Below are 25,882 nucleotides of genomic sequence, written 5' to 3'. Positions count from 1 at the left end.
GTTTCTCCTGCCATTAGGACAGTGTGGCAAGTAATTAGGGACAGAGGCTGGATCAAGTTTAGGACTCACTGTCTCTGTCTTCCCTTCTTCCTGTTTCAGCAGCAGCACTGGGGAATTGCACAACTAGCAATTCCCTTACACCTTACTTAGTTAGCTACAGTCTATTGCTGTCTATGGTTGTGAGACTGCCGTAAAACAGTAAGAATAACTAAATACTGTTAAAATTACAGAGTACAAGCTCAGGAAAGATGGCGACTCCCATAATACCCACATTACTTTCAACTTGGTTTTCCTAGAAATAGATAAAGTTAGAAGAAATTATACTACAAAAAGAATACACGTTAATAAAGCCATTTAAGGTTCTGCTGACCAGCATAATTGTATGTATGCACTAATACATGTGTGGTTAACGAATGTTCACACTCTGGTTTTTCTTTATCCAAAAAACATTCAGAAAATTATATAGTTACATCCCCAAATGTTTATATGGGATGATCTTTTTCCAAAAGTGATTACTTTTGTGGTTCTAATATACATTTAAGGAGCCAAGAGAAATGAAACAATAAAAGATACATGATATCACACTAAAGAAGTATAGAATTACCTGTAAAGTGAGGAATGGAAAGCTTGCTACTCTCCAGAAGTTTATACAGTTTATACTCATCCATAAAACATGACATGGGCATACGAGCAACAAGGAAATTATTATCACAACATTCTTCCCTTAATTCCACACAGCAGGACCTGTGCCTGACATTACTCAGAATCATTCTACCAGGCAATCTAGAAGAGAACTTCTTCTTCAGGGATAATTTCTAAATCCAAGCAAGGTACAGCGATGGGGTCTAATATGGCCCCTCCATATCCTCACCTGTACATAATAGCCTTTGCAGATGAACATGTTTATACACATGGTTACTGGTCATCTGGCTACACATCATAGATGATATTTTTACCATATGGAAGGGCCCATAAATCTCCTTGCTGAATTTTCTCGACTTTCTTAATCAAATTTTCCCTAAATTTAGTTTCACAATTCATTATGATCATAACCAGATCTGTTTCTTTGGTACCATGGTGCCCAAACAACCTGATGGAACTTTATCTTTTGGCATGTTCCATAAACCTACAGATAGTCTCTTGCAATTCCTAAACTGCCACCCTACAGTGACTAAAAACACTTTACAAAGATCACAATTTATGAGGGTCATGTTGTTTACATTAGTGTCAATGGGGACAGACACAGAATCAGTCTGTGACCATTCTCTGTGACAGGTCTGTTGCTGTCATCCTATCTTGGAATATAGCAACGGTCTTTAGTAATGGTAGTGTGAATTCCCTTCGAGGCCCCGAGTTCACATTCTGTTCAGGGAGTTTGCTTGGGGACCCCCCCAAACTGAATACCGAACGCATTAAAAAGCAGTTAGCAAAGAAACCACAAGGACCCCATAGACTATAATGGGATCTGTGTGTTTTCCGTGCGGTGTCCGCGTGTATCATGTGCAGAGAAAAATGCTGCAAACAGCATTTTTCTCCACATTATTCGTGCGGACACCGTGCGGAAAACACACAGGCCCTATTATAGTCTATGGGGACCGTGTGGTTTCTTTGCTAACCACTTTTTAATGTGTTCAGTATTCCATTCGGAGGGAACCCAAGCGGACTACGTTCACATCTGCATCAAAGTCTCCATATGATGTTGCCAAAAATCGGTAGAGAGAAAAGTCCTGCATGGAGATTAAAGTCTATGGGGTCTGTGGGTGTCCATGGATAACAGCCGTTTCGTTCAGAGCCTTTGGTTTGAACCTTCTCTGACTGGATCACAAGTCATGAGTTTCTAAGATGTTGTGCGCCACATCCATTAAGTGATTTAAATAATTTAATGACTTGTACAAAAAGGGGTGTGAACTTATAGTTGAGGGGTGTGACCTACAACACTACGGTCAAAAAATTCACCAAAAAAGCTCCAAGAACTTTTCGTTCAACTAATCAACTACTACTACATAGTCAAACAACACACCATATTTATCAGACACTTTTATAAATCTGGGGCAGTTTAGGAATGTCTTGTGTAATTTAAACGAAATTCACACTACTATTATTTAACCCCTTAATGACACATGGGGTACTATGACAGCGCTGAAGACAGTGACTTTGTGCAACATGCCGTAATAGTACGATGTGGTGTCTACCAGTCACCATGTCTGGAGGATTGCTGCTGTCCATCACAGCAGACAATCCAGAGACCATGTCTGGGGGAAAAATAGTGCCCCCCATGCAATGTTGAATGCTGCCTCTTCATAGCTGCTTTGGATCTTTGGATCTGTGCTGGCGGGTAAGCTATACATGGCACCAGTGTTGAGGATCAGGGGGGCTTACAATGTTACCACCCCTGCTGCTTGATGCAATTGGTCAGTATGTACAGCTGTGGTGGGAAGTTCAAATTAACAATAACTGCCCCTCTAGCATCACTCCCTTTAGAAATTGCGAGCAGGACAGCTAGGGTGTTGTTACTGTGAGCCTCCGGTAGTGCCTCCTGGCAATAAATGAGCCTCCTATAGTGCCTCCTGGCATTACCATCTATCTCTCCATACCTCCTTCCACCGCTTTCCCTGCACTTTTTTTTTGTTTCATTTCTGTTTCCGCCCCCCACCCCCCCATCTAATAAGTACCCTAATCAACACCAGCCCTTTTTGGGGAGGTTTTTTTCCCCCCTGGTTTTGTGTTTTTTGTTTTCATTTTTTTAACTCCCTCTTCTTTTTTGTGCATCCTTGTGTCACCGCCTGCTGCTACCGAGCTCTGTTCAGTTATGTAGGTTACCTTTCTACTTAGAATGACTGCACTACAGATCATATTTTATCACACAAGCTGTCTCCTTGCGTGCGTCCTGCAGTACTGAGCACTGGTCAGTGACATACATTTCTGACAAGCATCTGCTCAGTTTTTAGCTGCAGGTTTTTTTTTTTTGTAATATAATCTAAATTTACTTACAATAGATAGATTGTACCCCTACAACTAGTCCCACACAGTGTAACATAGCCAGTTTGATAGACATAGAATCCAGCAGAAAAATTAAAGTAAAATTGAGCAGAGATCGAATCAGTATCTTACATCATTGAACGGGTGCATAAAAACATGACGGGATTAAAAAAATTTAAAAAAAAAGAGAAAAAAAGGAGGGGGCTGGTGCTTATAACAGGGCTTATTCTCTAATCAGCAGCCAGCAGAGGAAGGGAGACAGTATAGGGACAGTGGTGGACAGAGGTACAGATGGTAATGCCAGGAGACACTATGGGAGACTCTTATATTGCCAGGAGGCGCTACGGGAGGATCACAGTAACAACACAACAGCTGTCCTGCTCGCAATTTTTTGAGGGAGTGGTGCAAGTAGGACACTTACTGTTAATCTCAACTGCCCATCATGGCTGCAACTGGTTGGTCTGTGCAGGTAATTCTTCACTTCTGTATACTATCATGTATTTTTTCTTGGCTCCTTAATTGAATATTGTAACCCAAGGCGATATTTTACTTAAGACCTCAATATGCCTAAGCCTCACCTGTCACCTATTTCTTACCTTTATCATCCCCTATGGAGGTACATCCATCTTTCTTCCTATTGAGACGTAGATGCTTCCTTATATTGTGTATTTATTACTTATATTGTTTATATTATTTTAGTGTTTTCCCAACGGTTTATTTTGTATTTCATTTTATGCTGCAATATATATTTCCTGATCACTGTATATTAGCTTGTGAATCTGACAAATTTTTGATGACCACATTGTATTTCCACCTATATATGTGTACGATGTATTTTCACATATAAATGCACACATTGTGTTTTCACCTATAGATGATCACATTGTATTTTCACCCTTAGATGTACACATTGTATTTTCACCTATAGATGTGCACGTTGTATTTTCACGTATAGATGTACACATGGTGTTTTCACCTATCGATGTACATATTGTATTTTCACCTATAGATGAGCACATTGTATTATCCCCTATAGATGAGCACATTGTATTTTCACCTATAGATGAGCACATTGTATTTTCACCTATAGATGTGCATGTTGTATTTTCACATATAGATGTACACATTGTGTTTTCACCTATAGATGTACATATTGTATTTTCACCCATAGATGTGTACATTGTATTTTCACCTATAGATGAGCACATTGTATTATCCCCTATAGATGAGCACATTGTATTTTCACCTATAGATGAGCACATTGTCTTCACACCTATAGATGAGCACATTGTATTATCCCCTATAGATGAGCACATTGTATTCACACCTATAGATGAGCACATTGTATTATCCCCTATAGATGAGCACATTGTATTTTCACCCATAGGTAGCCATTGACAAAGGTCATACACCGAAACGTTCAGGATATTGGGATTATCTATTCTTATATTAGTCCACTGTTTGTAAGATTTGCTATTAATGTGACAATTCAATAAAATAACTTGTTCTTGACTTGAAGGAATAGAGCGGCATCCCTAGCTTGCCTAGCACTAGCAGCAGCAGCAGCAGCAGCAGCAGTGTCCCTCCTTCTCCTCCTCCCTCCTCCCTCTCCCTCCTCCTCCACCACCACCTCCCTCCTCCCCGGCTGGTATTGTTTATGAGTGGCTCTTGGTCGTGCTTCCCTCATCTGCCGGCACATCTCTCTCCCTGCTCCCAGGATCCCCGCCACGGGGCGTCAGTCTGCAGCATTTCAGGGGCCGGGACAAGCTCCTTTCTCCAGGCACCGAGGACAGGAGGAGGGCACAGCACTGGCACAAAGGTAGGAGTGACAGCAGCATCCCCGTACTGCTCGTCCTGGCAGCTGTGCTCCTGCGGTGCCCATTCCGGCTGCCATGTCAGCCAGCATCACCCTCCACCCTGCTGCTGGCCCCGGAGAAAGTTTCCTATACTGTATACACAGCTCATCTCCTTTGTCTTGTCCCCTATGACCGGGCTAGTTTCCTATTTGGCCAGCTGTAATCTCTGCTGGCCAGCAGCACGTGTGGGGTTGGGGGCTGGCAGGGGAGAGCTGGGCACCCCGCCACTTACTGCTCACACCCACTTCTATCTCCTATTCTACTTTGCTGGGGAGATGGGACAAAGACTTTTGGCAGTAGTAGTTGCCTCTGTGCACTGTTCACACCAGTACTTGGATTCTCCTCCAGACTTTGTTTCAGTAGATGTATTGTCTTAAAGGAGCACTCCAGCTCCAGTCCAGAGAGCGGTCTATATACAGAGGAGCTGCTGTCAGTCACATATATCTATGTAAAGTAGTGATGGATGGGATTATAATAATAAATAGTATCATGGCTTGTGCTCAGGAATACTATAAAGGTAAAGGTTTGTTTGTATTGTTCCGAGATGCCCTGTGGTGGACTGGTATTGCCATTGTCAGGCAGATTGAGATACAGCTCTATTTAGTGTTGACAGCTGTACAGTGGCCGGGTAGTCGGTGCGGTGCCAAATTACATACTTCAGCTGGGAAGTGTTTAAATGATTGGCATGGATGTCACTGGCACTCTCTTATCTTTCATCTTACATTGTCTCCCCTTTGCTGAGGAGCCTGTGTATGTCTGTTCTTTACCAGTAATGTATGTGCGGCTACAGACCTCTTCTTATTAACCTCTTCCTAAGCCTGTGGCTTCTATAGGCCCCCCATGGAATAGCTGACGGATCAAATTAAATCAATGTCCTCCAAATAGTATGTCCACTACTGGATGGCGTTTTATTATCATCACAAACTTGCTTGGACTATTTAGTTTGATGTGTGCTCATTGAAGTTGCCAAATATTGTGGGAATTTTAGAAAAGTTGGTAAAAGTTCCTTTGACTGGTTGTGTTTGGTATGCCTGGTATTACTAGTCAGATTTATATACTGCTCTTAACAGTGCGATGGTGACTTAGTCACTGCCTTGTTGAAAATCCTGCCACCTCGTATACGCCATAAAATATGCATATCCCTTTTAATGCCGCATGTTGAATACATCTAATTGCCTGTGTGTCTCTCAGCATTGTTCTCGATTCATATTACCCCTCTAATAAGGTTAGTAATTATCTGTACACTTGTTCCCTCTGCTGAGAAGGCATTTACCATCAATCAGAGTGTGCACGCTATGCAATACCTCAGTGAGGTACAGTCACTGGCTGCCATAAGACTTTATATTGTCATTAAATTAGTCCTTGCTGTTTGCAAATGTAGCAGAGCTGAGTTCATTGCTTGGCACAACATCGTCATCTCAGAAGAGCTATCAGTGATTTCCGCAGGTAAACTTATTGTGCAATTGTTAAATAATTTTGTAGGACTTAGGTTGTGTTCCAAGGTTGCAGCAGCCACATAGGCAAATCCCTCCTTGCTGTGACCAATGGCTGCACAATTTTGCTGGTAAAACAGAGGCATTGAGGTAGATTTATTAAAACTGACATATTGTACACCACTGACAATAAAAGCCCCAACTGGCACAAGGCGCATGTGATTTACCAAGAAACTCCAGCCTCTTAATAAATAAGTTGCACGCTTGTGTCTCAGAATGGATGTCCATGCCAGTTACAGTAAGAACTAGAATAGGATTCCAGTATGCCAGAAAACTAAAAACTAGAAAAATTAGGCAGAAGCGTCCCTGCCCAGCTCTGCTCTTCGGCCTGCTCTGACAACGTTTGCAGAAAAGAAAGTGGCAAGGAAATTGCAGCCCAAGAAAGCCAAAGATGTGCCACTTTATCACCCATCAGGACTGGAAACTGGAATAGGTGCGATAATAAATTCCCCATATTATGATCAAAATCGTAGACCAACAGGCTGTGCCGCATAAGACGGTCAATGACGCTTACTAGTGAGAAGTTATTAAAGATTTTTATGGGATTCCAGTGTGGTATAGGCGGCTTTCGTGTAACATTGCAAATGTTTGGTCACATGACCAGTCGTGTGAACTCGTGGAGGCATTTATAGAGCCTCTAGCTCCTATGTTCTTCAAATTCTGATACCTTTCTATTAAAGTTTTATGCTGAATGCCTTCGATTTATTATATGTTTCTATATTGAAGGCTTTCCTATTTTGAAGGCTTTTACACAAGGCTCTTTACTTTACATAGTTACCTAGCAGATGAGGTTGGATGAAGACATCAGTCCATCTAGTCCGACCTATAACCCTACAATCCCCTACAGTATTGATCCAGAGGGAGGCAAAACCCCCCCATTTTGTTGAGGAAAATGGGCATGTTTTATTCATAGTAGTATTTTATCCTGCATTTATGAAATGCCACTTTTTTTTATTTAAAAACAAGGTACCTGCATTTCAGTACATGTGAAGTTAAAAAAAAACCACAACATATCAGACGGCATTGGAATCACAAGGAATCACAATTTCCATAAAGTTAATTTTGTATAATATGTATTATTCCTTTTTAACATATTAGGCAAATGGCGTTCCAAGGCATAAAAACACGCGCATGACTCAAAAAGGCGCAAAAAATGTGCACAAATGATAAATGACCTCCACTGTCCATAGGTTTACATGACACAGGTGCAGAATTGTGATATTGTTTGTATATGATTGTATTTGTTGTCAAAATCTGTTTAAAATCTTTTGCTTTTCTATCCATTTAGAAAAAATATTACAACAAGGCGTAGTAGGATTGCAATAATATAGCGCACAATATGGCGTATAATACAGATCCAATAGCTGTTAACCAAACGTTCCTTATGCCGTTATTCCCGGTATGGCATGTTACGAAATAACGGTTGTTATACAGACTAAATGAGAGCTAGCGCAAAAATATATGTTCATTACCGCAGTATGAACATTCGTGTAATGACTGCATCTGTGTATTTCCCTGGAATGTATACATGGAAGTGAAATATTTCTATCACAACAAAATCCAAACGCTTTTTCATTTAGTGCTATTGTGAAGTTATGTCATATTGTGATAAAAAAAATTTGTATACAGTTTTTCTGTAATGCAATTTTGCAGGACATTGCACTGTAAAAAAAAATTCACGTACAGTCATTCAATGCTGGATCATATTGCATGATATGTTCCCATGGAGCTTTGCCCTTAAAATTGCTATGGTGCGCAAACAGTGCAGCCCTACAGGGTTAAATAACAAATGTAGTTTTGCTACAGATGTATATAGTATGATCTGCAGCGCTGTTTTATGTGGTACAACTATAGGATTTATTACATTTTTAGAGTAACTTAAAATAGAAGTTTTAGCACCGGGGCCACACGGTGGCTCAGTGGTTAGCACTGCAGCCATTTAGCGCTGGGTCCTGGTCAAATCCCGCCAAGGGCAAAAAACCATCTGAAAGGAGTTTGTATGTTCTCCCCGTGTTTGCATGGATTTCCATCCCATATTTAATATGTGGGGCTCACAATCTACAAAAAAAGAATGTTAGCACACTAGACAGGATATTAAAAGTAGCTACAGTTACTGCTAAAGAGTGTACGGGTAGGGCCGTACCCTAGAGCTTGCAATCTAAGGCAGTTGAGGGAAGGAGAGGCATTGTGGACTCTTCTTTACTGTATGATGAGTGTATTGTATTGTGATTGCATTAAAGGGGCTGTGACACCAATATATATGTGTTAGATCAAAAAATATGTAAAGTTCTCAATTTTATACTCTGTCTAGATTTTGTAATTACTTTTGTTGGTGCCTGTGGGTTTTCTTTTGATTCCTAGTAATTTTCTAGTGCAAGTAAGAATCAACCTCTTCTAGAGTAGCAGTTCTTACTAACTGTCCTGCTCAATAGGGACTCTGCCAGCTGTGTACAGGAGGATTCAGGAGATGGGACTGAGCATGTGTGACCACCAGCAATAGACAGGTTAAGTGGACATTCTGAGAGGGAATGAAAAGAACAGCAGAAGGTGTCATGTAAAGTATTTAAGAGTGGAGTAAAGTATTTTTTATTGATAAATATGTTTTTCTTAATTTATCAAAGTAAATTATTATTTGTTCGTGGGACAGCCTTTTATGAAGCAAGCTAAAATAATCTACTAACAGAAAATAAGTGTGCCATGGTAAGTATGGCGCTGGTATTTGTATCTAGTAAGAGATAAAGCAGTATAAAGTGGAAAGTGGTAGGGTGGTGTATCCAGGATGCAGTATATGGCCCGAAATTACAAACTTTGCTATTTAAGGCAAATAAATGTTATTGTTTGTGTGATGAAAAGCTCTATAATCTTCCAATCTTTCTATATCTATTCATGCTGTTATTCATTGTTTACTTTCAGTGGATACAAAGCTGTAGTCATGTGATGTACAGTCCATGGTCATGTGATTTACAGTCCATGGTCATGTGATTTACAGTCCATGGTCATGGCCATGTGATGAACACTCAGGTACATGGCTCATTACAAGACAGATATCTGATTACTGTGCTAGGTCTGTAACAAGTTGTGCACCAGTGTGTCCATCACATCGCCATAAATATCTACATGCTGTGCCCCCCCCTTTGTCCTCTCACTGCGGTCGGGCTGTATAATCAACATCACTCTGCACAGAGAACTAAATGATCCTGAGTCTTCGGTTCTTTTTAGTTGCTATGACTCCTAGTATCTTTTCTGTCTGCTATGAGCTTGTATGTGTTTTCTCCTGCTATATACTACTGTATTATCCATGCTGCTGTAACACAGTTAATTTCCCCATGGTGGGACTATTAAAGGATTATCTTATCTTAAAAAGCACATGATAATTTTAGCCACTGGAAGTAAACCATGAATGACAATCAAGCAGAGATCTAGTATTGTATGTATATTGATCAGAAAATGCCCTAATATTAAAGTTTTGACTGCTGTGTTCTTATGATTTCTGTAGAAATATTGTAGCGCTATTTCCAGTGATGTTACGGTGCTACTTGTGCTGTTTCCAGTGATGTTACGGTGCTATTATACAGTGATATTATGGTGCTATTTGTGCTATTTACAGTGATGCAATGGTGCTATGTTGATAGCAGATGATGTGTCTACTGTTTTTGTTGAGTTTCAGGTCTGTTGTTACTAATCCTGCTAATACGTGGTAAATGTTTATCTTTTTTTCCAGAGTAAAATTAATATTTTTTATTTTGAGCTAGTCAGCCAGTCTCTATGTACCTGGAGTGTCAAATGAATCAGATATGACAGAGTTGTTCTGTTTAGAATCCACTGCAAACCTTTGTTCAAAACCCAATGGGCTCATGTTCCCGTCTGTGACCATAATAATGACCGTAGTGGACATATGGTTGTTGAAAAGTGGAACAGGTTGAAATGAAAGGTGCTTTCAAAGGTATTTTTGAAGCTTGTGTGGTTGTACTGTTGATAAGCAATTGTATTATGTATATCAGTGTATATATAGATGATATATATCAGTAACTTACAACCAAGGAATGGTATGCCATGTTACTTTTCTATTTATAAAAACATAGCTTTCATGAGGCAGTAGAGATGAGCGAACAGTGTTCTATCGAACTCATGTTCGATCGGATATTAGGCTGTTCGGCATGTTCGAATCGAATCGAACACCGCGTGGTAAAGTGCGCCATTACTCGATTCCCCTCCCACCTTCCCTGGCGCCTTTTTTGCTCCAATAACAGCGCAGGGTAGGTGGGACAGGAACTACGACACCGGTGACGTTGAGAAAAGTAGGCAAAACCCATTGGCTGCCGAAAACATGTGACCTCTAATTTAAAAGAACAGCGCCGCCCAGCTTCGCGTCATTCTGAGCTTGCAATTCACCGAGGACAGAGGTTTCCGTCCAGCTAGCTAGGGCTTAGATTCTGGGTAGGCAGGGACAGGCTAGGATAGGAAGGAGAAGACAACCAACAGCTCTTGTAAGAGCTAAATTCCAGGGAGAAGCTTGTCAGTGTAACGTGGCACTGACGGGCTCAATCGCCGCAACCCAGCTTTCCCAGGATCCTGAATGGAATACACTGTCAGTGTATTCCCGTATACCCGATATATACCCCCGATACCCGTTCCAACGGTGTGCCCCCCCACCTTCACCCCAGAAATACCCTGCAAGTCCCCTAGCAATAGAATTGGGGCTATATACACCCACTATTTTTGCTACTGCCATATAGTGCCATTGTCTGACTGGGAATTCAAAGAATATATTGGGGTTACGTGCACCCACAATTTTTACTACTGGTATACAGTGCCAGTTTCTGACTGGGAATTCAAAGAATATATTGGGGTTATAAATACCCTCATTTCTTGCTACTGCCATATAGTGCCAGTTTCTGACTGGTAATTCAAAGAATATATTGGGGTTATAAATACCCTCATTTCTTGCTACTGGTATATAGTGCCATTGTCTGACTGGGAATTCAAAGAATATATTGGGGTTACGTGCACCCACAATTTTTACTACTGGTATACAGTGCCAGTTTCTGACTGGGAATTCAAAGAATATATTGGGGTTACAAATACCCTCATTTCTTGCTACTGCCATATAGTGCCAGTTTCTGACTGGTAATTCAAAGAATATATTGGGGTTACGTGCACCCACAATTTTTACTACTGGTATACAGTGCCATTGTCTGACTGGGAATTCAAAGAATATATTGGGGTTATAAATACCCTCATTTCTTGCTACTGCCATATAGTGCCAGTTTCTGACTGGGAATTCAAAGAATATATTGGGGTTACGTGCACCCACAATTTTTACTACTGGTATACAGTGCCATTGTCTGACTGGTAATTCAAAGAATATATTGGGGTTACGTGCACCCACAATTTTTACTACTGGTATACAGTGCCATTGTCTGACTGGGAATTCAAAGAATATATTGGGGTTATAAATACCCTCATTTCTTGCTACTGGTATATAGTGCCATTGTCTGACTGGGAATTCAAAGAATATATTGGGGTTACGTGCACCCACAATTTTTACTACTGGTATACAGTGCCAGTTTCTGACTGGGAATTCAAAGAATATATTGGGGTTACAAATACCCTCATTTCTTGCTACTGCCATATAGTGCCAGTTTCTGACTGGTAATTCAAAGAATATATTGGGGTTACGTGCACCCACAATTTTTACTACTGGTATATAGTGCCATTGTCTGACTGGGAATTCAAAGAATATATTGGGGTTATAAATACCCTCATTTCTTGCTACTGCCATATAGTGCCAGTTTCTGACTGGGAATTCAAAGAATATATTGGGGTTATAAATACCCTCATTTCTTGCTACTGGTATATAGTGCCATTGTCTGACTGGGAATTCAAAGAATATATTGGGGTTACGTGCACCCACAATTTTTACTACTGGTATACAGTGCCAGTTTCTGACTGGGAATTCAAAGAATATATTGGGGTTACAAATACCCTCATTTCTTGCTACTGCCATATAGTGCCAGTTTCTGACTGGTAATTCAAAGAATATATTGGGGTTACGTGCACCCACAATTTTTACTACTGGTATACAGTGCCATTGTCTGACTGGGAATTCAAAGAATATATTGGGGTTATAAATACCCTCATTTCTTGCTACTGCCATATAGTGCCAGTTTCTGACTGGGAATTCAAAGAATATATTGGGGTTATAAATACCCTCATTTCTTGCTACTGGTATATAGTGCCATTGTCTGACTGGGAATTCAAAGAATATATTGGGGTTACGTGCACCCACAATTTTTACTACTGGTATACAGTGCCAGTTTCTGACTGGGAATTCAAAGAATATATTGGGGTTACAAATACCCTCATTTCTTGCTACTGCCATATAGTGCCAGTTTCTGACTGGTAATTCAAAGAATATATTGGGGTTACGTGCACCCACAATTTTTACTACTGGTATACAGTGCCATTGTCTGACTGGGAATTCAAAGAATATATTGGGGTTATAAATACCCTCATTTCTTGCTACTGCCATATAGTGCCAGTTTCTGACTGGTAATTCAAAGAATATATTGGGGTTATAAATACCCTCATTTCTTGCTACTGGTATATAGTGCCATTGTCTGACTGGGAATTCAAAGAATATATTGGGGTTACGTGCACCCACAATTTTTGCTACTGGTATATAGTGCCAATTTCTAACTGGGAATTCAAAATGCGCAAGGCTCCCGGAAAGGGACGTGGACGAGGCCGTGGGCGAGGTCGGGGGAATGGTTCTGGGGAGCAAGGTAGCAGTGAAGCCACAGGGCGTCCCGTGCCTACTCCTGTGGGGCAGCAAGCATTGCGCCACTCCAAAGTGCCAGGGTTGCTTGCCACATTAACTAAACTGCAGGGTACAAACCTTAGTAGGCCCGAGAACCAGGAACAGGTCTTGCAATGGCTGTCAGAGAACGCTTACAGCACATTGTCCAGCAGCCAGTCAGACTCTGCCTCCTCTCCTCCTATTACCCAACAGTCTTGTCCTCCTTCCTCCCAAAATTCCCAAGCTTCACAGAACAATAACCCCAACTGTCCCTGCTCCCCAGAGCTGTTCTCCGCTCCTTTCATTGTCCCTCAACCTGCCTCTCCATGTCACGATTCCACGAACCTAACAGAGGAGCATCTGTGTCCAGATGCTCAAACACTAGAGTCTCCTCCATCTCCGTTCGATTTGGTGGTGGATGACCAGCAACCCACCCTCATCGACGATGATGTGACGCAGTTGCCGTCAGGGCATCCAGTTGACCGGCGCATTGTGCGGGAGGAGGAGATGAGACAGGAGTTGGAAGAGGAAGTGGTGGATGATGAGGACACTGACCCGACCTGGACAGGGGGGATGTCAAGCGGGGAAAGTAGTGTGGATGTTGAGGCAAGTGCAGCACCAAAAAGGGTAGCTAGAGGCAGAGGTCAGCAGCTTAGGCGAAGCCAGGCCACACCCGGAATCTCCCAAGATGTTCCAGTTCATACCCAGCCCCAAAAAACTCCCACCTCGAGGGCACGTTTCTCGAAGGTGTGGAGTTTTTTCAAGGAATGCGCCGAGGACAGATATAGTGTTGTCTGCACAATTTGCCTCTCGAAATTGATTAGGGGCTCTGAGAAGAGCAACCTGTCCACCACTTCAATGCGCCGTCATTTGGAATCCAAGCACTGGAATCAGTGGCAGGCAGCAACGGCAGGACAAAGGCCGCCTGCCGTTCACGCCACTGCCACTGCCTCTGCCACTGCCTCTGCCTCTGCCACTGCCACTGCTGACTGTGCTGGCGATGCACTCCAGAGGACGAGCCAGGACACCACTTCATCTGCCTCCGCCACTTTGTTGACTTCTCCCTCATCCTCCCCTGTTCCTGTCTTATCTCCTTCTCCTGCACCATCAAAGGCACCATCAGGCGCTTCTTTACAACAACCCACCATCTCTCAGACATTGGAGCGGCGGCAGAAATACACTGCTAACCACCCACACGCGCAAGCCTTGAACGCCAACATCGCTAAACTGCTGGCCCAGGAGATGTTGGCGTTCCGACTTGTTGAAACTCCCGCCTTCCTGGACCTGATGGCAACTGCGGCACCTCGCTATGCCGTCCCTAGCCGTCACTACTTCTCCCGGTGTGCCGTCCCCGCCTTGCACCAGCACGTGTCACTCAACATCAGGCGGGCCCTTAGTTCCGCGCTTTGCACAAAGGTCCACTTGACCACCGACGCGTGGACAAGTGCATGCGGACAGGGACGCTACATTTCACTGACGGCACACTGGGTGAATGTAGTTGAGGCTGGGACTGCTTCCCAAACTGGCCCGGTGTACCTCGTCTCCCCGCCTAACATTCCTGGCAGGGACACGAGAAGAACACCCCCCTCCTCCTCCTCCTCTACCGCCTCCTCCTCCGCCACCGCCTCCTCCTCCGCTGTTAGATTGACCCCAGCTACGAGTTGGAAACGTTGCAGCACTGGCGTTGGTAGACGTCAGCAGGCTGTGCTGAAGCTGATCAGCTTGGGGGACAGACAGCACACTGCCTCCGAGGTGAGGGATGCCCTCCTCGATGAGACGGCAATATGGTTTGAGCCGCTGCACCTGGGCCCAGGCATGGTCGTTTGTGATAACGGCCGGAACCTGGTAGCAGCTCTGGAGCTTGCCGGACTCCAACATGTTCCATGCCTGGCCCACGTCTTCAACCTAGTGGTGCAACGTTTCCTAAAGAGCTACCCCAATGTTCCAGAGCTACTGGTGAAAGTGCGGCGCATGTGCGCCCACTTTCGCAAGTCGACAGTAGCCGCTGCTAGCTTAAAATCTCTCCAGCAACGCCTGCATGTGCCACAACACCGGCTTTTGTGCGACGTCCCCACACGCTGGAACTCAACGTTTCAGATGTTGAATAGAGTGGTTGAGCAGCAGAGACCTTTGATGGAATACCAGCTACAAAACCCTAGGGTGCCACAAAGTCAGCTGCCTCAGTTTCTCATCCATGAGTGGCCATGGATGAGAGACCTTTGTGACATCCTACGGGTGTTTGAGGAGTCCACAAGGAGGGTGAGCTCTGAGGATGCGATGGTGAGCCTTACAATCCCGCTCTTGTGTGTTCTGAAAGAATCCCTGATTGACATCAGGGATAACTCAGATCACACAGAGGAGTCAGGGATAGCATCCGATCCGTCACAGCTGGAGAGTAGGTCCACACATCTGTCCGCTTCATCGCGTTTAATGGAGGAGGAGGAGGAGGAAGAAGAGTTGTCCGATGATGTGATGGTGATACAGGAGGCTTCCGGGCAACTTCGAATCGTCCTATTGTTGCAGCGCGGATGGGTAGACATGGAGGATGAGGAGGAAATGGAGATTGAACTTTCCGGTGGGGCCAGAGGAGTCATGCCAACTAACACTGTGGCAGACATGGCTGAGTTCATGTTGGGGTGCTTTACAACCGACAAGCGTATTGTCAAAATCATGGAGGACAACCAGTACTGGATCTTTGCTATCCTTGACCCCCGGTATAAAAACAACATCTCGTCTTTTATTCCGGTAGAGGGGAGGGCCAATCGCATCAATGCTTGCCACAGGCAATTGGTGCAGAATATGATGGAGATGTTTCCAGCATGTGACGTTGGCGGCAGGGAGGACAGTTCCTCCAGTAGGCGACCAAGTTCTCACCGGTCCACACAAACGAGGGGCACACTGTCTAAGGTCTGGGACACCTTGATGGCACCCCCTCGCCAAAGTGCCGCCACAGAGGGTCCTAGTGTCACCAGGCGTGAGAAGTATAGGCGCATGTTGCGGGAATACCTTTCCGACCACAGCCCTGTCCTCTCCGACCCCTCTGCGCCCTACACGTATTGGGTGTCGAAGTTGGACCTGTGGCTTGAACTTGCCCTATATGCCTTGGAGGTGCTGTCCTGTCCTGCCGCCAGCGTCCTATCTGAGAGGGTGTTCAGTGCAGCCGGTGGCATCATCACTGACAAGCGCACCCGTCTGTCAGCTGAGAGTGCCGACCGGCTCACTTTGATAAAAATGAACCACCACTGGATAGAGCCTTCATTTTTGTGCCCACCTGTGTAAAGCACCCCAACATGAAACTCCATGTCTGTACTCAACCTGTCCAATTCCTCCGCATCCTCATACTCATCCACCATAAGCGTTGCACAATTCTGCTAATACTAGGCTCCCTCCAACATGATTTCCCCCAACTCTGCTGGTTAGAGGCTCCCTCCACCCTGATTTCCACCAACTCTGCTGGTTAGAGGCTCCCTCCACCCTGCTTTCCCACAACTCTGCTGGTTAGAGGCTCCCTCCACCATGAATTTGCCCAAACTGGGCTGGTTAGAGGCTCCCTCCACCATGAATTGGTCCAAATTGGGGTTTTTAGAGGCTCCCTCCACCATGAATTTGCCCAAACTGGGCTGGTTAGAGGCTCCCTCCACCATGAATTGGTCCAAACTGGGCTGGTTAGAGGCTCCCTCCACCATGAATTGGTCCAAATTGGGGTTTTTAGAGGCTCCCTCCACCATGAATTGGTCCAAACTGGGCTGTTTAGAGGCTCCCTCCACCATGAATTGGTCCAAACTGGGGTTTTTAGAGGCTCCCTCCACCATGAATTGGTCCAAACTGGGCTGGTTAGAGGCTCCCTCCACCATGAATTGGTCCAAACTGGGTTTTTTAGAGGCTCCCTCCACCATGAATTGGTCCAAACTGGGGTTTTTAGAGGCTCCCTCCACCATGAATTGGTCCAAACTGGGGTTTTTAGAGGCTCCCTCCACCATGAATTGGTCCAAACTGGGGTTTTTAGAGGCTCCCTCCACCATGAATTTGCCCAAACTGGGCTGTTTAGAGGCTCCCTCCACCATGAATTGGTCCAAACTGGGGTTTTTAGAGGCTCCCTCCACCATGAATTTGCCCAAACTGGGCTGTTTAGAGGCTCCCTCCACCATGAATTGGTCCAAACTGGGTTTTTTAGAGGCTCCCTCCACCATGAATTGGTCCAAACTGGGGTTTTTAGAGGCTCCCTCCACCATGAATTGGTCCAAACTGGGGTTTTTAGAGGCTCCCTCCACCATGAATTTGCCCAAACTGGGATGTTTAGAGGCTCCCTCCACCATGAATTGGTCCAAACTGGGGTTTTTAGAGGCTCCCTCCACCATGAATTGGTCCAAACTGGGGTTTTTAGAGGCTCCCTCCACCATGAATTGGTCCAAACTGGGGTTTTTAGAGGCTCCCTCCACCATGAATTGGTCCAAACTGGGCTGGTTAGAGGCTCCCTCCACCATGAATTTGCCCAAACTGGGCTGTTTAGAGGCTCCCTCCACCATGAATTGGTCCAAACGGGGGTTTTTAGAGGCTCCCTCCACCATGAATTTGCCCAAACTGGGCTGGTTAGAGGCTCCCTCCACCATGAATTTGCCCAAACTGGGCTGTTTAGAGGCTCCCTCCACCATGAATTGGTCCAAACTGGGCTGTTTAGAGGCTCCCTCCACCATGAATTGGTCCAAACTGGGTTTTTTAGAGGCTCCCTCCACCATGAATTGGTCCAAACTGGGGTTTTTAGAGGCTCCCTCCACCATGAATTGGTTCAAACTGGGGTTTTTAGAGGCTCCCTCCACCATGAATTTGCCCAAACTCTGCTGGTTAGAGGCTCAATCCACCCTGATTTTCAAAACAAATGTTGGTGCCAACCTCAACTTACTACAAGGGCCAAATTCACTGCTGGTGACAAGCTCTCCTCACTGCAAGTGCCAAATACACATGTTTCAAGGTGTTTTCCTACTGTCAGAGAGGTGGTATTGAGTGTGTAAAGTGTGTAGTTGTTAGGCTGTGATGTTGGGGTAATAGAGGGTCTTTGGTGTGTTAGATGCCCCCAGACATGCTTCCCCTGCTGTCCCAGTGTCATTCCATAGGTGTTGGCATCATTTCCTGTGGTGTCATAGTGGACTTGGTGACCCTCCAGACACGGATTTGGGTTTCCCCCTTAACGAGTATATGTTCCCCATAGACTATAATGGGGTTCGAAACCCGTTCGAACACACGAACAGTGAGCGGCTGTTCGATTCGAATTTCGAACCTCGAACATTTTAGTGTTCGCTCATCTCTATGAGGCAGTATTGATATATGGACCCCAATATCTATCTATCTATCTATAGCACAAAGTAAATAGAACAGCAATGTAATGCCTAAGGGTAGGCGCAAAGCTTGAAAGAGTAAGTAGCCATGATCTGATCTCTTCTGTACTGGACAGGCATGTAGGTGTCAGTTTATTATAGTAGTGTTCCGGGCGGTTGTGACCTTGCTGCTTTATAACTGACTATGATGCAATGAGTTCTATTCTCTTAGCCAAGTTCAGACCAGGAAATTACGGCTCACACACAGACTGTATTTCCAAATCATCCAAACACAAAAAGTATGGAAGCCATATTCTACAGTATTCTATAGTGTCTTTTAGTCACCACATACAACATTAAAGGGGCTGTCCCATCACAAGGATCAGTCGGTTTAATTGAATTTGGCTGATAAGGGCTTAGATAGGGAGTCTGTTACCTCTGTGTGTAATTCAAACTGACTAAAATCCAGCTCTGCTACATCAGCTTCACACTGTGGTAATTCATTTACAACCAATCCCGTGCAAGTGAAACCCCGCCCACCAATGTGCCAAGAAAAGCAGGAAGTGAATAGAGCACAAAAGCCTACAGGTTAGTGCAGTGGCGGATCCAGGGTTTGCGGGGCCCTGGGCAATTGACTTTGGCGGGGCCCTACTTACTGGGGGTCTCGCACTTCTAACCTGTACTTCCCAACTGTTGAAGACTAGAAAGAGGGAACAAAACGTGCGGCCCACTTTTATGTTGACTCCACCCATTCTCATTCAATTTTCATGTGATTCCACACAGTATAATCCTCCTACAGTCACCCGTAAATTATATCTCCCCCCCATTTTCATATACACCCTTCATCTACCCCTAGTTTCATGTCCCCCCCTATCTCTGTCCCCAGTTTCATGCCATTCTCCCCCTTTATCTGCCCACAGTTTCATTTCCCCCCCGTCTCTGCCCCAGTGTCATGCCGTTCTCCCCCCTTCATCTGCCCCAATGTCATGCCATTCCCCCCCTTCATCTGCCCCAGTGTCATGCCGTTCTCCCCCCCTCCATCTGCCCCAGTGTCATGCCGTTCTCCCCCCCTCCATCTGCCCCAGTGTCATGCCGTTCTCCCCCTCCATATGCCCCAGTGTCATGCTGTTCTCCCCCCCTTCATCTGCCCCAGTGTCATGCTGTTCTCTCCCCCTCTATCTGCCCCAGTGTCATGCAATTCTCCCCCTCTATCTGCCCCAGTGTCATGCTGTTCTCTCCCCCTCCATCTGCCCCAGTGTCATGCCATTCTCCGACCTTCATCTGCCCCAGTGTCATGCTGTTCTCTCCCCCTCTATCTGCTCCAGTGTCATGCCATTCTCCCCCTTCATCTGCCCCAGTGTCATGCTGTTCTCTCCCCCTCCATCTGCCCCAGTGTCATGCTGTTCTCTCCCCCTCCATCTGCCTCAGTGTCATGCTGTTCTCTCCCCCTCTATCTGCTCCAGTGTCATGCTGTTCTCTCCCCCTCCATCTGCCCCAGTGTCATGCTGTTCTCTCCCCCTCCATCTGCCCCAGTGTCATGCTGTTCTCCCCCCCTCCATCTGCCCCAGTGTCATGCCGTTCTCTCCCCCTCCATCTGCCCCAGTGTCATGCCGTTCTCCCCCCTCCATCTGCCCCAGTGCCATGCTGTTCTCCCCCCTCCATCTGCCCCAGTGCCATGCCGTTCTCCCCCCTCCATCTGCCCCAGTGCCATGCCGTTCTCCCCCCTCCATCTGCCCCAGTGTCATGCTGTTCTCTCCCCCTCCATCTGCCCCAGTGTCATGCTGTTCTCTCCCCCTCCATCTGCCCCAGTGTCATGCCGTTCTCCCCCCTCCATCTGCCCCAGTGTCATGCTGTTCTCTCCCCCTCCATCTGCCCCAGTGTCATGCTGTTCTCTCCCCCTCCATCTGCCCCAGTGTCATGCTGTTCTCCCCCTTCATCTGCCCCAGTGTCATGCTGTTCTCTCCCCCTCCATCTGCCCCAGTGTCATGCTGTTCTCTCCCCCTCCATCTGCCCCAGTGTCATGCTGTTCTCTCCCCCTCTATCTGCTCCAGTGTCATGCTGTTCTCTCCCCCTCCATCTGCCCCAGTGTCATGCTGTTCTCTCCCCCTCCATCTGCCCCAGTGTCATGCTGTTCTCCCCCCTCCATCTGCCCCAGTGTCATGCCGTTCTCTCCCCCTCTATCTGTCCCAGTGCCATGCCGTTCTCCCCCCTCCATCTGCCCCAGTGCCATGCTGTTCTCCCCCCTCCATCTGCCCCAGTGCCATGCCGTTCTCCCCCCTCCATCTGCCCCAGTACCATGCTGTTCTCCCCCCTCCATCTGCCCCAGTGCCATGCTGTTCTCCCCCCTCCATCTGCCCCAGTGTCATGCCGTTCTCACACTCACACACACACTCCCCATTCCTCGTTCCCCCGCAGCTCTCTCCCTCATACACATATTGTAGCCGCGATGTGATGACGTCATCACATCGCGGCTACAAATGCCGGAGCTCAGCGTTAAAGCAGGAGCTGAGCTGTGACAGCTCCTGCTTTAAACGCCTATGTTGTCAGCTCATCGGCGTCCTACCGCCGATGAGCTGAATATATAGGCGTTTAAAGCAGGAGCTGTCAGCTCCTGCTTTAACGCTGAGCTCAGTTGGAATTGGGACATGCCGACCGGGACCATTTTGTTAGGTCCCGGCCGCGCCGCGGGGCCCCGCTAACCGCGGGGCCCCGGGCGGTTGCCCGGCTCGCCCGGCCCTGGATCCGCCCCTGGGTTAGTGAACAAGCGTCATGGGAATACCCCTTTAATGGAGGAGGTGAAATGCTGCTCTTTCTCTTTCTCTATATATATGGTATTGTGTTTTCCATGTGACATTATTGCTTTCACAATTCCATTCAAAATATTAGTTTTGACATACAAGGCCATACACAACCCTCCATACATACCTGCCAACCCTCCTATACCCCTTCATATATCTCTGCCCTAATCTCCCATTACATCCTTACACATAATCTCTGATTCTTACAAAACCTCCCTTTTTATGCATTTAATGATTTAGAATTTAACTGTATCATTTATGTTTCTGGGGATATGGATGTGTGTTAGGGGAAGTAGGATATGTTGGGGAAAGAAAGATGTTGGGGTGTGTGTTGGGGGAAAAAGGATTTCAGAATCTACTCACCCCTTTGATAATAGATGCACGCTTGACACCACATGTATGCACATACGATTGAGGCTAGGTTCTCACCTGCGCCCGGTCTCCGCCTGGGGATTGCGTTCCCCATTCTGCTTTAAAAATACAGAAAGAAAAGTACTGCAAGTAGCGTGTTTCTCTTTGCATTCTCTGCCCTTTTCAGGCAAAATGATAATATGGCAATATGCCACAACTTCAACATTTTCTAGTATAAAAATGAAATGCATTCTTATTTTTCATTAAGGTTTCTCCAAGCCCTGCCGGTCCCCTGTGCTGGGGTGGATCAACTCTTTTGCTGAGAGTGAGGGTCTTGTCTCCCTGCTAAAGTGTTTATTAAAGGGAATATGTCAATAGAATATGATCTGTCCAGCCAATTTTTTTTGAAAGAATTTTTGATTATATTTCTTAAATGATTGCTATATATTTATAAAAAGAGAAAAGACTGTCAATTCTGCAAGGTTTTATTTGCAGCGGTCACCTCATTTATAGTATAGGCAAGGCAAAGAGGATTACAATAACACATAACACCTCATTAAAAAGTGATATATTTGACTATATAGTTTTAATAAAGGGGAAGGAATCACCATTTATTTTTCTATTTAAGTGCTGCTAGATTGTGACTTTTAGCCACTATATGAATTGTGTCCTGAGTCTTCAGGCTTCTCGATGGCTTGGTTATGATTTCTATGATAGTGTACATTCATCTTGTTGCTTTTCATAATCTTCCTTATTTTCCCTTCAGCTGTTTACAGCATAATTGTCTATTCCATCGAATTGGGTCATAATAGGATTAATAGGATGATCATTGCTGCTTCAAGTGGTAAAATAGACTTTATTCGATCTAAGATCCATGTATATACTGTTATTGCCATGAAGTATAATATCATAAGAAGAGGGAAGTGGATTGTTTGCCACAGGGCTAAAAACTGTATTATCAAAACTGCACAGGTTTACCAGCATTTTGGCTGACAACAGACTGATATGTATGTGTTTTATTCACACACAAGTTTTTGGTCAGTGTTTTCCACCAGTGTTTGTGAGCCTAAACCACAAGCAAAGATTATACAGAGATACGGTATAATGGAAAGATTTGCACCTGTTCTGTGTTTTGGATCCGCTCCTGGTATACTTGTCATTGCTACAAATAGGAGAATACAGGAGCACTCGGTGCACTTCAAGCAACATCAAAACTGCATTGGAACAGACAGCGTGTTGTTTTTTAGGTGAATCATCGGCAAAATAGTCATAATCCATAAAATAACATTTCTTCCCTTATTTGTTCAATGTACCTAAGGTCTGAAGGAGAACAATGCCTGGACAAGTACATGTCTTGTGAATAAGCCCTTACAGTATACTCCAAAAACTGGCAATCTTCACTATTATTATGGTGCATGCACACTTACAAGTGTTAGCTGTGGATTTTCTGCAACAAACACTAATTTCACTCCTCTCATGGAGAGAGGTGAAAACCACAAAAACATTTGTTTTTTTGCATTTAAAAATCTCCATCTCATGTAAATTTCAGAATAAAAAACTGTATTATATACGAGATTAAAAAAAAATCTCATTGATATAAATTCCTCCTGAAAACCAAGAATACATAATACATTGTACTCCTTATGACCCATGTCTATGACCTCTCACCCACCCAGCCAGTACCCTGCTTTTGCAATATCCTCAAAGCAGCTGCAGATGGGTCCCTTTCCTTTGGGAGGAGGTATTCTGGCTCAACTTTAATCCCAGATCATGCTACTAGGTTTCAGGCAAACCAGCCATTGTCTTGTTGGGGGAACACCCCAGGGAGCACATGCTGTCGGTTCCAAATTAAAAACAAAATGGTTGCCCGTACGGGCAGAACACAAAGCGACACATAGCCAGATGTATATCTAAGTGCTTTAAAGTTTATTACATGTTACTTAGCTTTTATAGAGGAATAATGGCTGTATGCTAATTTAAGCATAACAAACTACATCACATAGAAATATGAATTATCATTGGTCAATGTACAAAATGGGCGTTTATAAATGATAAATACATGCATAAGCAATACATGAGTTAACACATGGTTGTCCATGTCATCCATTTTAGTTCTAATCAGCACAGTGCTCCAAGATGGACGGCAAGTCCTTGATACTTAGAACTAGTTTAGACTATTCTCATATCTGATGGACATTCTGTGTTTCGTTACGGGACATGAAAAATTCTGTAACATTCCAACCTTTTTCCTAAATATGATAAGAAAGCACAATTGTAAGTCTCTCATAGTAGCTGCGTGAGACATCTGTGAGAATTATATATACGCAGACAAGATGGTGGAATGCTAGTCTCTCTCTTTACACAGAGATTTGTCCCCTCACAGTCTAGTATAGGGAGCTGAATTTCAAAAGATGACCTAAAGTAAGTTCCTCCCCATACTATAGACTATAATTGGGTCTGCCGGGTTTTCACTGGGTTTCCACCTGAAAAATGCGGAGAGATAAATCCACCTTGTAGGACTTTTCTCTCTGCATTTTTCTTGTGGAATGGGGGACAGAATCCCTGAATCGATCGCAGATTTGAACCTAGCCTGATTTGCATATTCTTTTGCTAGAACCTTAGTAGGACATGTATAATCTATAAGTGTGAGCAGAAAAAGTACCCTACTCATCAATGACATGTCAACGTAACATGCGGAAAGATGAATTTAAAGTGGATTTTCCCATTAGGTATGTGAGATGCTGATACACACACTTCAGTCTATGCTATGGTCGCGGACGTGTCTCGCCCCTGTAGTTATCTAAAAGCAAATTCAAAACTAGTTCCATTACTGCCATGAAATATCAATGTATCCATTATTTATGCTGCATAGTTTTTGCTGTGCGGCATCCTTGGTGGCAGTGGTATTTGGCGCCTAATGTAAATCACTGAGAGGTGTTTTTGTGGCGGCTCTGCTGGCAGCAGCACATGACTACAATCATATAATTATGTGCACAGTAGTCCCCTTCCCATGACTCACTTGCTCCGTTTGTTGACATGTCATTTGTGACTTCTCCATGGGGTGTAATGTTGATTCTTACAAGCGGGTAGGAGTAGAAAGCTAATTTTACTGAGCACTCCTCTGATCCCACAGAAGTCACTAACCATCATTTATACTTCAAACATATTGTTTTCACAATATAATATCTTTCTTCTAAAGCATTTACAGTTACCCCTGCCTTTAAACAGATTATACAACATGGCTCCCACACTGATGATTGTAGCATTATTATTGTCAACCTTTCATTGTATATTCTAAAAACACTAAGGCATATTTATCAACTCAAATATATTTATTTCTGAATAAATGTCATAGTTATGAAGCCTTGGGTTATTTACTGCAACACATACAGATGAGTCGGGAAATATATGCAGGGTCTACAAGCCACAGCAAATGAGCCCCATTTGATCCCTTTTAGTTTTCAACAAATAAACTGGTGGAGACACTGTTTGCATGGTGTATTGCTACTAATTTTTCTCCCATATTGGAGCATATTTATTATGACTGCCATTTCGTAGGCCAGTCTTAATGAACGTCTCAACAAGTGCAGGGTATGGTTGATCCGTGAAGAGGCTTTGGACTCTTCATAAATCAGGCACAAGGCATGCAAATATACGCCAGTTAACCCTTAAAGGGGTATTCCTACATAATTATTTTTTAATTTGTAGATGATTAAAAGTTAAAAATTTTTGCAAATATAAGTAATTAAAAATTCTGCAGAGTTTTAAAGATTTTCTCTAACTTTCTTAGTGGTGAAAGTCTGTTATCTTGATCGGTTGCCAGTGGATACGACCACCAATGCAGAAACATTCTATGGTCAGAAAATTAGCCATGATTTCGTTATTGTGGCCGGGATATCTTCTGATACCTGTAGTGTCCCTGCCTGATAACCCGGCTACAATAAGCAAATCAGAGCTGGGTTCCTGACAAGACGCAGGTTCCAGTCCAAAAGACCCAGTCTGAACTTACCCTAAGGGTTAAGAACTAATGTAGTTTTCTATTAAAACCACCAACATTCTGCCCACATTCACACACGGTGGTGAGTGAAGAGCAGTATGGGGGTTGTGGAGCACATTTGGAGCAAGAAAGAGCCGTGCGCCAAATGTGTGCCAGAAAACAGGGTTTTGGGTTTTTTTGCAAATTTGAGGCTTTTTTAAATTTAATGTTATTTTTCATACATATCTTAAATATTTTCGCGAACATATTCTTATCAAGATTTCTGCCGGAGCTACAGGGCAAAATCTTGTGTGGGAA

The 25,882-nt window shown here is 44.3% G+C and overlaps 1 protein-coding gene across 1 annotated transcript in view; it reads left to right on the top strand.

Moving 5' to 3' along the window:
* Window positions 1–4,635: 4,635 nt before the first annotated feature.
* The window catches only part of ENOX1 (ecto-NOX disulfide-thiol exchanger 1), a 477,272-nt gene continuing 456,025 nt past the window's right edge, over window positions 4,636–25,882 (top strand). Inside the window, exon 1 of the mRNA XM_075265460.1 lies at window positions 4,636–4,798. The gene's annotated coding sequence lies outside the window, so the exon portion shown is untranslated. The remainder of the gene's footprint in view (window positions 4,799–25,882) is intronic.

Source organism: Leptodactylus fuscus, chromosome 2 (genome assembly GCF_031893055.1).
Source record: "Leptodactylus fuscus isolate aLepFus1 chromosome 2, aLepFus1.hap2, whole genome shotgun sequence".
In the NCBI taxonomy this organism is placed as follows: Eukaryota; Metazoa; Chordata; class Amphibia; order Anura; family Leptodactylidae; genus Leptodactylus; species Leptodactylus fuscus.
Note: the sequence above shows the minus strand (reverse complement) of the source record. Positions and strands in the feature narration are given on the sequence as shown.